Source organism: Ochlerotatus camptorhynchus, unplaced genomic scaffold (genome assembly GCF_037179485.1).
Source record: "Ochlerotatus camptorhynchus isolate MF236.1 unplaced genomic scaffold, CSIRO-AGI_Acam_v1.1 ptg000055l, whole genome shotgun sequence".
In the NCBI taxonomy this organism is placed as follows: Eukaryota; Metazoa; Arthropoda; class Insecta; order Diptera; family Culicidae; genus Ochlerotatus; species Ochlerotatus camptorhynchus.
In genome coordinates, this window is record NW_027040545.1 from 4,997,436 (window position 1) to 5,009,513 (window position 12,078).

Consider the following 12,078-nt stretch of genomic DNA (forward strand, 5'->3'; position numbering starts at 1 on the left):
CTGACCTGGGCCCTGGTCAAGGCAAAAGCTAGCAGTCGCCCAGGATATAAATCTTTCACGTTGGCCCTACTGCGTTATCTGACTTATAACGAATGTACGTTGTATACGAGTATCCCCGATTTTTGAAATACAAAGTAATATGTTTTAGTAGGAAAAGTATAGGAACAAATCTAAAGATTGATGAACTAAACATGAATCAGATCACAAATTTATCTAATATAACAAATAACTTTTTAGATGATTTATTACCCATGTTTCTTCCTGTTTTCGTTTTTGTGATACTTTGATGTTGAAATACTAGCCTTCGAATCTATACACGCAAGCACTTAAGCAGTACAGTAATAAACTCAATATTGGTCTATTTGATCATTTTTTCTTCAGTATTCCTTTATTTTTGTGTTTTTTTGCATTTCCATTAAAAAAAATACATTTTGCTTGATTTGTATTCCGTTGATCTTGCTTTCCGTACAATCCTACCGACGCCAAGGAGGTAGCTCCCACACCTGGACCCTATCTATCGACCCAACTCATGGACCGGGGACCAACGCTTACCACTACACCACCGGCGCCGCTATGGCAACACGTGTTTTTCTATAAAATTAATCGGTCGCTTTATTCAATCTGTGATCGCGGACACAACATATAAACGTTAAAGGTCAGGTAACATAGTAGTATATAACCTATAACATATGTACGTTGTGTCCGTGGGCCTCGGATACGACATATACTACATCTAAATTAACATAGCATTTTCAATGAAAATTAGCCGAGTATTCACGCGGAAACAACGTATATTCGTTAAAAGTCAGAAAAGACAATAGACATTTGTAAGTTTTTTTGTTAAGAGATTTATAGCTTGAGACTAGTTCATCTCTATACTTTAAATGGGGATTACAGGTGCTTGTTATTAAATACCTATGGAAACGCATAACTCAAAGACTTTCTATAAAATTTAAAAGTACAGTGCCTTCCCAATTTTGGCAACACGATGATATTGTGTTGCCAAAAACTGGTAGGCACTGTATTTTCTTTAACATCAAAATGTTAACATCAAAAATTATCAAGAATAGCAACGAGGACGTATTGGATCCGTCACTCTAATCAGTTCCACATACATTAAAACATATGCAAAAATGACTATCATCTTGTGCAAATATCTACTAATATAAGAGAGTCAGCAGGAAGTTTCACTAGAAAGTCGTAAATTGTTGGCTCTCTCTAAGTCTGCAGCGATTGATATGGTGGTGGAGGAAACGTTCAAACCACTTCATTGTACACGAAACATGTGCGGAACCGAAGCCCCTAGTCCGACTAAGCTGTCGATGTAAACGAGCTGCACACCTTCTGCTTTAATTCTGCACACTCTCCGATCAGCCATTGACTTTAAACAACGACGTGAGGAAATTTCTTGCTCAACTCGGACATCGACCATCAATTGCCATAGAAGAAAAAGAAGTGAGAGCAATGTGGCTTACAATTTCACTCAATTGAATGACGTCCTGCAAAACACATACCAAAGCGATCCATCAGCTGAGTCGTTGGTAAGTGATGAAACAATAATGCATGTGAAATACTGTATTTCCGGAACTGGGGCCATGTGGTGGTAAGTGTGGGTCACCCTTTTTACAACTACTATTGTAATGTGCAGCTTTCTGCAGACACAATTGATTGGTTATACACCAAACCCTTTTTTTACGCGGGTATATTTTCCAATTTTTTTTTCTGTGGTGATATTAATAAATGTCTGCAAGCTCTTTTTTTCTGATTTTTTGATACCCGTTTTATTTGAAGATCGAAAAAAAAAAAAAAGAAAATTAAGACCGCGTAAATAAAGGGTTAGATGTACTTTGACTACACGCAGGCTGAACAAGGGGAACTAGGTGTAGGTAGGAGTTGTAAAAACCGGATGAATAATTAATTTAGCGATTTCGGGTCGCAGCGTAAATGTAACTCTTTCTTTCTCCGTTTCGCTACTAAATTGCATTCATACTTATATGATTGTATCTCAAAAAGGTGTTGTGCTCATCATTTTATAGCATTATATGAACAAGGTTACCTTAATTCACGTATCAATTTGGATTACTGAGGGAACTGTAGATCATGGTTTAGACTTGTAAAATGTTTTAAATCCTAGATAAATCTTGCAATGATACATGGGATACGCTCAGTTGGCTCTTAATTTTGGCAACATTGTATATTTCTAACCAGGGGTTGAAAAGGTTGACGTTTTTGACGTAGGACTACGTCTGTGATTTATATATGGAGGTACACTCTGTGAATACCGAAAATGGAACATGAAACAAAATTGTGAAAGATTTTGAACGTTAATAACTCAGCTGTCCCTGGTCCAATTTCAATAATTTTATCACCAATCGATCAGAAATATGACTACGCACAATGCTTCCGAATGTTGATTTTCAACAAGAAACTATTGAAAAACTGGTAAATGTCCAGCATTATCCAAAAGCGTCGAATTAACTAACAAATCCACCAATTACCTACAGGCATATGCTGCTTCCCCAGCACAGTCGTCAGAGAGTAGTAAGTAGACGAAACTAGTAGAAGTGGCATTCGCCTCCGATCATCGGGCACGTGCGAATAAGGAGGATGGAATTGCGTAATATTTTGCACACTCATCGCCATATACAGAACCACACGCTCCCAACGACCACACAAAATGCTCTCCAGGGTTGTAATCTTGTAACCAAACTTGGAAACAGGGGATTAACGCAAAAAATATATCACATATGTAATGCATGAAATCCATGTGAATTTCACATAGCTTTCCAAAAAAAGTTGACGACAACCTAAAGATATTGTTTATGGACTTTTTCGTTCAGTTTTTTCCAGGATTTTTTTGTTAAATAAGCTAGAATTAAATAAAAAAGGTTTTTTTTTCCTATACATTTTTTAACCGCTTTACTACCAATCCCCAGAGAGCCAAAACATTCAAATTTGAAAGAGAAAATTCACTCTCACGATCTCAATATCTCAAAATTTCATGTATTTTGATGACACGCTGTAACATTTGGTGGGGGAGGGAGGATTAACATTTGAAGTCCCTCCCATTTAGCATATTCTGCATAAAAAATACATACAAATTCCCTCCCTTTAAACATATTCTGCAAGAAAATACTATTTAACAAAAATTTCTAGGAAAGAACTGAACGATAATGAATGATTTCTTCTGACTTATTTTGACCATAATATGCATCCAAAGCGTTCCATCCACTTTTTCCAAATTTCTAACTTACTATCAATGGAACAGCGCCATCAATGAGAAAAAAATAGCCTTGACTATTTTTGTAGTTCTATAAAAATTCTACTTGGTTGCTGGTGATAATGATGCGAAGACGACATCCATGGCCGGCACTGTCTGCTCTTGGCGTGTTCAGTGACGGCATCACGGATCATGTTTTCTCGGCACACCTTCAGCACACCTCGGACGACGAATGGCAGGCGCTGGATGTTATCACGCAGAACTTTTCGATGACACTTGGCGACTCCTTTACCAAATCCTTGCCACCCTTGCCACGACCAGTCATGCCTCCTGGTTGTCAAGAATTAACACTCCAGGATAATGTGGACCGATAAAAATTTCCGTTCTTTTATGTGTGTGCTTTTTGTTAAAATAAAAAATAAAATAGTCCACCTAGACAACCAGAACTCGTGTAACAATGTACATACAGTATCGTAAATTGCTACAGTTTAAGTCAACATCGCTTATAAGAATACATCGCATTTTGTTTAAATTAAATCGTGTACAATTAAAATTTCCGACTTATAGGGGAATTTACGTATTCTCGGCAACCTAAGCAGCGACCATCTTTCTATAGCCTTTTTCTCTAAGGAACGCACACATATGCAGTATTGGTTTGTTTACAATCTTTTGCTGCCAACTGCTCTAACAATTTCAGTCGAAAGAATTGTCAAAAACTGTTTTGAAACGCTTTTACAAAGCTCCAATCTTCTCTAGTGAGAGCGAGTATTGTCGGCAACCAGTTTTTCTTCGGCAACCATTCCATTTGAACTGCGTGTAAATCTGCTGTTCTATTATCGGCAACTCGAAATCAGCTACAATTTGTAGTGCGGGTGTTGCATTTCAAGAAAACCTTGCTAGATTTCTTTTTCTAAGTGGTAAAAATATAGTCAAAGCATAAAGAATCGTTTGCATGCATTCAGCGAAGTGTTTTCGTAAGAAAATCCAGTGAAAATAGTGTTTCAATTTGTGTTGCCGAAAATAGTCTGTCATGCCAAAGCCGTCATTTCCCCTATGTGATGAATCCTTTTTTCTTTCTGTATTACCAATTATATCGGATTTCTTCGTAAGACTTTTCAAATTGAATTTGTTATAACAGATTAAATGATGATATGATGTTAAATCAACTCGTTTCAAAATTATTTTAAATTTGAACGTGTATGGCCTACACTTTTGAACGTTGATCAATTTTGCATTTTATTTAATCCTTTACGATTTGTTTGTTTGTATATTTCGATTTTCAATTGCAATTTTAGTTTAATTTGGGACTTTAACCTTGATTTTACATTTATCCCCGTGATATTGAAAGTTAGTCGAAGCTTCTAAATTTTGTTGTTATTCTAATCTCGATGATTTTTGTCACTCGGAAAATTATGTAAGTTTTTTTTTAAACCTTTTTTTTTCCTTTGGTTTGTTTTTTCCGTCGATATTGTTTTCCGTGCTGAGCACCAATGCTACCGACGTGCCAGGAAGGCAGCTCCCACACCTGGACCCTACCTATCGACCCATCAACTCATGAACCGGGGACCAACGGCTTTACTTCCCTTCCGAAGGAAGGCGTGATCAGAGATGTTATGCCTCAGAACATCCCGGCGGCGCCGACTGGGATTGAACCCAGGCCTGCTGGGGTGAGAGGTAATCACGCTTACCACTACACCACCGGCGCCGTTATTTTTTTAAACCTTTATTAAGGAGATTTTTAGCCTTTGGCTAGTTCATCTCCAAGTTATGTAAGTCGAAGAATCTAGTTTCCGAAGATCTTTATAATTAATTTCGGTATAGAAAAATATCAAATAAACAAAAGTTTAGAGCTCATGGACCAGCTTTGAATCTCCTGGACTTCAAAATAATACCGTAATCGGTATTATTTTGAAGTCTAGGAGATTCAAAGCTGGTCCATGAGCTCTAAACTTTTGTTTATTTGATATTTTTCTATGCAAAAAAAAATCGAATCTTTTTCAGGTATGTACTACCATTTTTATGAAATAATAGTCTAGGAAGGATCTACAATTTTATCTTAGTCTTAAATTTATGGTAATTGATCAAACTTTGTAATCTTTTATTTACATTTGAATTCGAAGAATTTAAACTTACTGTCTGGATCAGAGATATATGTTTTTTTTAGTTACAAAATCTTAAAAACATGTGGGTTTGGGATCTCAAAACTATTTTTATTTTAACTTTCAGAATTTAAAAATTTTTCGTTGACATTTATTTCGAATATTTTCCTACGCTGCGGACAACATTGGTCAATTTCGGGCATGTCCCAGATGCCCCAGGTTAATTATCCAGACCAGACTTGAATTAAAACCCATCATACCGAAAGATGAATTTTGACTTCATCAAATCGATTAAATTCCAAGATATAAGGAAAATAATACAACATCAGTAATACGTCTCACTCAAAATTTTTTCTTGGCTTACTACCGACGTCCACATTAAGTGAAACAGAAACATGTTTTCTGATATGAAAAAAGTTGTGCCACCAACGATAGCTAACCCCATTGTTTACGTAAGGTGGAGACACCTACAATTGGCAAGTGGGTATGTGAAACTAAGGATTTCTGTCTAGATACTCGGGGGGTATTATTGGACGAAGCGGAAATGTATTCAATAGGAAAATAAAATAACAAATAGAGGCAGCTCCAGAGTTTCCATTTAACCGTAGTTTAACTAAACAAAACAAAATGCCACAGGCCTTTCCAAGCCCCCTCCAGAAAAATTGTCTAGCTACGCCAATGCGTATGACGGGAATGAGACCCGTATGCTGAAGTAGTGCTTTACCTTATGCACATGCAAAAAAAAATCTAAGTTCCCCAAGATCGTGATTGCCTCTCACCCCAAAGGGCCTGGGTTCAATCTCAGTCGGTGCCGCCGGGATTTTCTGAGGCATAAAATCTCTGATCACGCCTGCCTTCGGAAGGGAAGTAAAGCCGTTAATCCCCGGTCCATGAGTTGATGGGTCGATAGGCAGGGTCCAGGTGTGGAGCTGCCTCCCTGGCGTCGGTAGCATTGGTACGGGAAATAAGATCGACGGAAATCAAATCAAGGGAAAAAATATATTTTGCTACATTTTGGGACACTCTGTAGGAACGTACATAGGGTTAACTACCCCATTTCCGGCCTATTAAGCACAACCCGCATTTAGTCTTTTTTTATCTAGCGTAGTTTAGCACCACACGGAATGTTATTATTACTGATGGCTGCCAAATTTATTTACCTTTTTGAACGTACCATAAGATTTGATAAAGAGAAACAAGTTGTTGAGATATTGTTAAATGTCTAACACTGCTTCTTGACGCAAAACTAGGCTTACAGATTCTAAACTCGGCCTAAAGCATTGAAACGCCATTGAAACGCCAATGAATTTACTTCGGCCTATTAGATGATGATAAAGATTGATTCTGGCGATCAACTAAATACGACTTATTCCAGGCGAGGAGCTTCATCTCAATTCATAATTTTCTAATTTAAAAATCAGCATTGGGATATCAGTTCTTTCAAACGCTTCGCTAAAGCTCGTATACAGAACTTCTACTTCATTCCATTGCATTTATTACGAAGTCCACATATTCGAAAATGTTTGTGGTTGTTGAACGACCTTTAATAAATGCGTGTTGTGCACTTGTTATTCTTTGTTTTATTTAGCCAAAAACGTTTTTATTTATAATTGATTCGAAGAGCTTTGGAATTCACGAAATGATAGTAAACCCACGATAATTTCGAGTATCAGATTTTTTTATCAGATTTATATATGAGATTCAAGTGACATATTAAACAGCTAGAATAAAGGGGTTGTGAGTTCAGTTGCTAAGTTTTTCATAAAAATTGGTGGAATTCCATCTGGTCCTGAACCTTTAGTGGCGTCCACATCTCCTAGGGCCATTCCAAATATCATGAACGCATTAACATTAGCGCCAAAAGTAGTTGAAACGTCAGGAAAATAAGAAATATTTTCAAAATCACGATCACTATCTGAACATTTCGTGTATGTTTCTTGAAAAAAAGGGTCAAAAGATTATATATATCATCAGAATTATTACCTTTCTTTTCATCCAAAGTCATTTTTGATGAAAAGTTGCACGATTTAATTTTAGTTTCGACGTAATTGAAGAAGTTTCTTGGACATAATTTAATATCCTTCTCAGTTTTTATGTTATACTCATTAAGTTGATCATAAATTCTTAAATAGTTTTCGAGATAGTCTCGATTTTTATGTTTTCTGTATATTTTGTGAATTTCTGTTTATAATTTTTCATGTTGATGATATGATTATTGAACCAAACCGGTTATTTGGAGGAATAATTGCGTCGTCTCCTTTTTAATGTAATTCCCTCGTGAATTACGTCAAACAAAATTTTATGAAAAACTTCCACTGCTCATTCAACATTTACCTGATCCTTCAAAATGGTTTGCCAATTTACTCCATTGAATTTATTTTTAATATTATCATAATAAGCATTCTTGTAGTCGAACAAATTTTCATTCTCACAGTCGTTGGGGTGTTGACTGTCATGCACAAATATAGAATATTCGATTGGTGGGTGAGAAATAGTATTACTTACACAGAAATCTTCATGTAAATTCGTTAATATGAAATCTAGGAAACAATTCTAATTGGTTTTTTACATGGTTTATTTAAAATAAACGAACTAGATACATGGTTTATTTGGTTTAATCCTAAACGCCATTTTCCTAAAATAAATTGTAATAATCAAATTTTCAAAAATAAATTGGAATCACCAACGACTGGGAGAAGAAAACTCTTTTTATCTGAATCAGGAATAAAATCAGCGTTGCGTTGATTGAAATCTCCATAAATATGAATTTTAAATTCAGGGGAAAATTGAAATACGATATCTTAGCTATTTGGAAAAAGTTTTCATATGAGGACTTACAAGAGTAGTCTGGGGGAAAATAGACTGTGGCGAAAATATGAGTTTCACCAGCTATATTTGTCTTTACCCACACATGCTCAAATTCTTTTACTTTCGATGAGACAATTAGTTTTGAAATGAAGAAATAGCAAAAAGAACTCCACCACCTGACATTCTTTGGGTTTCGAGTAAGTCACGATCATCTCTGAATACATTATAATCATTTCCAAAAGTTTCCTCACTTTTCATGTTCTCGTTCCAACTAGTTTCAGTACCCGAAATAACTGAAAAAGAGGAGTTCAGTATATTTTTTATAAATTTCATTAATTTTTGATGCGCTTTTCATTCGATTAAAACTCTGACAATATACCACAATTTCCGTAGAATGATTTTTTTTGTAAATTAATTTATTTGTGCAGGCTTAATCGAATAAACTTTACAGAGCCAAACTATCATTTGCGTTATACATTATTAATGTCTTAAATCTAAAGTTAAAATCTGTGCGTCAATTCCGTTGAAAACACGAGTGCCTGCATGAGCACGCCTTATACGATGAAGCTGAAGTTGTCCGGTTGGTTGGATGTGCTGCTATAGAAGGTGGAAATTCAGCACTCGCCGGGTACGGGCTGAGTGGTCCATGAGTTGATGAGTTGATAGGTAGGGTCAGGTATAGGAGCTGCCTCCCTGGCGTTAGTAGCATTGGTACTCAGTACGGAAAACAAGACCGACGGAAAACAAATCAAGGAAGAAAAAAAGTGATACCATTAAAACACCTTCCAGCTGTAGTGACAGCTTTCCGAATCGGGCTAAAACTTCTCAGGTCTGTCTTATGCAGAATGTATACAATATGTATATGTTTTACAACACTTTCGGGTCGTTTTCTGCCATTACTGAATCAAGTTAATGCAAAAGTGGAGCAAATTAAATTTATAATGTATGGAAACATCGTTCATGGAAAGATTTGGTAAGTTTGTTCTAGTTGAAAAACCTTCTTATACATTTATTATAATTGTTCTTGATTTCCACATGTTACCCGGTGTAACATCGATCGCACATGCTCTTTTGTTCGTTTGTTGTGGTACGAATTTCTATCTAAGCTCGCAGCACAGTTCAACAGAAGATGATGTTAGCTTGCGCCTGAAGCAACATACTCAACGGGAAATTCATTTGCAGTCTGATTATTTGCGAGAGAGAAAATCGATGAAGAGAATTCCATAAACAATGATAGGGAAAGTGGCTCTAATGTTGGCCTATGGATCTAAGATTGGGTCAATCGCAAAAAATCTGATATTTATCAATTTTACCTAGATTAACTCGTCATTGGGACGGTCCTAATGGATATTTTTGGTCGCTATTGAAAACTTAGTCGATTGCTAAATTTATGTATGGGTCCAAATTAAGGGCCTTTAGGCCGACATTACATACATTTCCCCTAGGTCATTTTCTCGTGTTGCGAGAGAATTGGTTTTCATCTTTCTATCAACTGATTTTTATGTCATATGGGCCGCTTGCATGTGTGGTTTTTTTTTCTTCATTAAAGAGATTTTTAGCCATAGGCTAGTTCATCTTTTGCTTGCATGTGTCGGTCTCAGGGCACTGAAATGTACATGCCTTTATCGTAGTGTGTATACAGTACTGCTTTCAATGAGATCGTTCTATACCCACTCATGACTCACACGGCCATGAGCCTGAACGTATTGTTCAACTTCGCTAGATACACCAGCCAGAATATGCTTCTTTCTACTGCATCCAACTGTTGGGATGATTTTATCTGCTGCCACGACTACGCCGCCTTCTAGCAAGCATATTCTACGTTACTGTTGAAGCTTACCCAGTCGATCATCACTACCAGGTATTTCAGCACTCGCTTCGAGGCTGTGGCATGATCTCCGACGTTTATTTCTGCCCTTTGCACCGGATTGCAGTTACTGACCAATAACATTTTCGTTTTGTGATAGGCCACCTGCAGCTTTGCTCATTACAACCAGTTTCCAACCGTTTCGATTTCCTCAGTTGCTAACATTTCCACCTCTTCTGTTACCGCTAAGACGACGGCGGCCACAAAACCAACGATCTCATCACCTTTTGGCAGCTTCAGCATCAGCACGCCGTTGTACATCTCGTTCAAGAGGGTAGGATCAAAGATGGAGCCTTGTGGAATTTCCGTCTCGAAGACTAGAACCCTTTCTTCTTCTTATTCTTCGTATTTCAAGCTTATTGCATACCGCATATTAGCTTATTGCGTGCTCTCAACTTATGTCGTTTTCGTTTTTGCGGTGTAGCTACACCGGTGCTACACTGCCGTCCACCGAAATATTTTAGGGTGTAGATATAAGATGCACCTTTGTTTACAAACAAATGATGTTGAGCTGTCAAAGACTCGCGCTTATTCCTGCTTACACTACACCAGTGCTACACCGCAAAAACGCAAACGACATTAGTGTTCTAGATGCACTTCCACAGTTATTAATTGAGAGCTTTCGATGCCTGTACCAATCATACTTCTATGCCCAGGGAAGTCGAGAAATTTTCCAACCCGAAAAACTCTTAGATCGGACTGGGAATTGAACCCAGCCACCTACAGCATGGTCTTGCTTTGTAGCTGCGCCTTTACCGACTGAGCTAAGGGAGGACCCCGGTTAAGAGAATAACTCCTCAGAATCCGGCTAGGTAGGTAGTCAGGGTTCGTCATGCTATGCAGCGCTTTGGCGATGACTTCCCAGTTAGTGCTATTGAATGCGTTCTTGACGTCTATCGCTATATCAGTGCAACATCGATTTCTCTTTCGTTTCTTGCTCAGCCTTTGTAGATTTTTCATTCCAAAATCCAAACGGCCCTTTTTTGTTTTAATATTTTTTTTATTGATTGAGATGTTTAGCTAAAGGTTAGTTTCGAAAATCCGTGCTTACTCTCCGTACATTTTGTCAGCATGTTGAGGGTAATTCTTTCCAATAGTTTTCCGAGTGTATCTAGTAAGCATATAGGCCTATACGATGCTAGGTGGCTTTCCTAGTATCGGCAACTACACTAACTTATGTAGTTTCTATGATAACGAGGTGAAAATTTCCGAGGAGAAGTTCTGTTGCAGCTTTTATCATAAGCCAGCAGCGGTTACGGTTACAGTTTACTTTTGAAAAACCTAAAAATCATGTTCTAAAATAATCCAGAAAATTTAATATTAAAACAGAGTTAAAGCCGAAAACAAAAATACTTTAGGTCTACCTTCTATTTGAGCACAAAACATTGCCATATCATGATGATTATTATATGTTTTCAACGAAAGGGTAATTACGACCCGAAAATCTGAGTGTCACGTCACCTAGAATGGGTCTTCATGGCTTATGTGCGTATATTTAGCATTGATCACGACTCGAATCAATCGTAAGCCAAACTACATAAGCATTTGGATAATGTTGATCGAGAAGCACATATCGGTAAAATGAACATATGAGATGCTGCTTTTCATTGAAACCTATTCTACATACAAAGCAGCCTTATATAATACATATTCAATTTCGAAAGACTAGCGTCAATGAATAAAAAAATAATTAACATAGTTCCGGCTTTGAAAAATATTCCTCTTTACTTTCGATTAGTCTTCCATGTAACCGTTCGGGAACTGACCAGCAGCCAATCGATGTTTACGCAGTCATCGTCATCGTCGTTGCTTGTTGGCGTTGGTTGAATGGAAATTTCACTTTCTTTAGCCATTGACGTGTCGATGAATATTTTCGTTTTTGATGGTTTGAGAAGTTGGTCATTTCACTCGCTTTTTCTCTTTTTCTTTACGTTTCGCAGACGATGGAAGACTGACACATGAGTTGGATGTGAATCAAATCTTTGGAATATCTTTTTATTTATTCGATCTTGCTTAAATCATTCATTATGATCCATTTATTATGTTTCTATTTTTCGCATAATGTAAATAAAGATAGTTTTTGT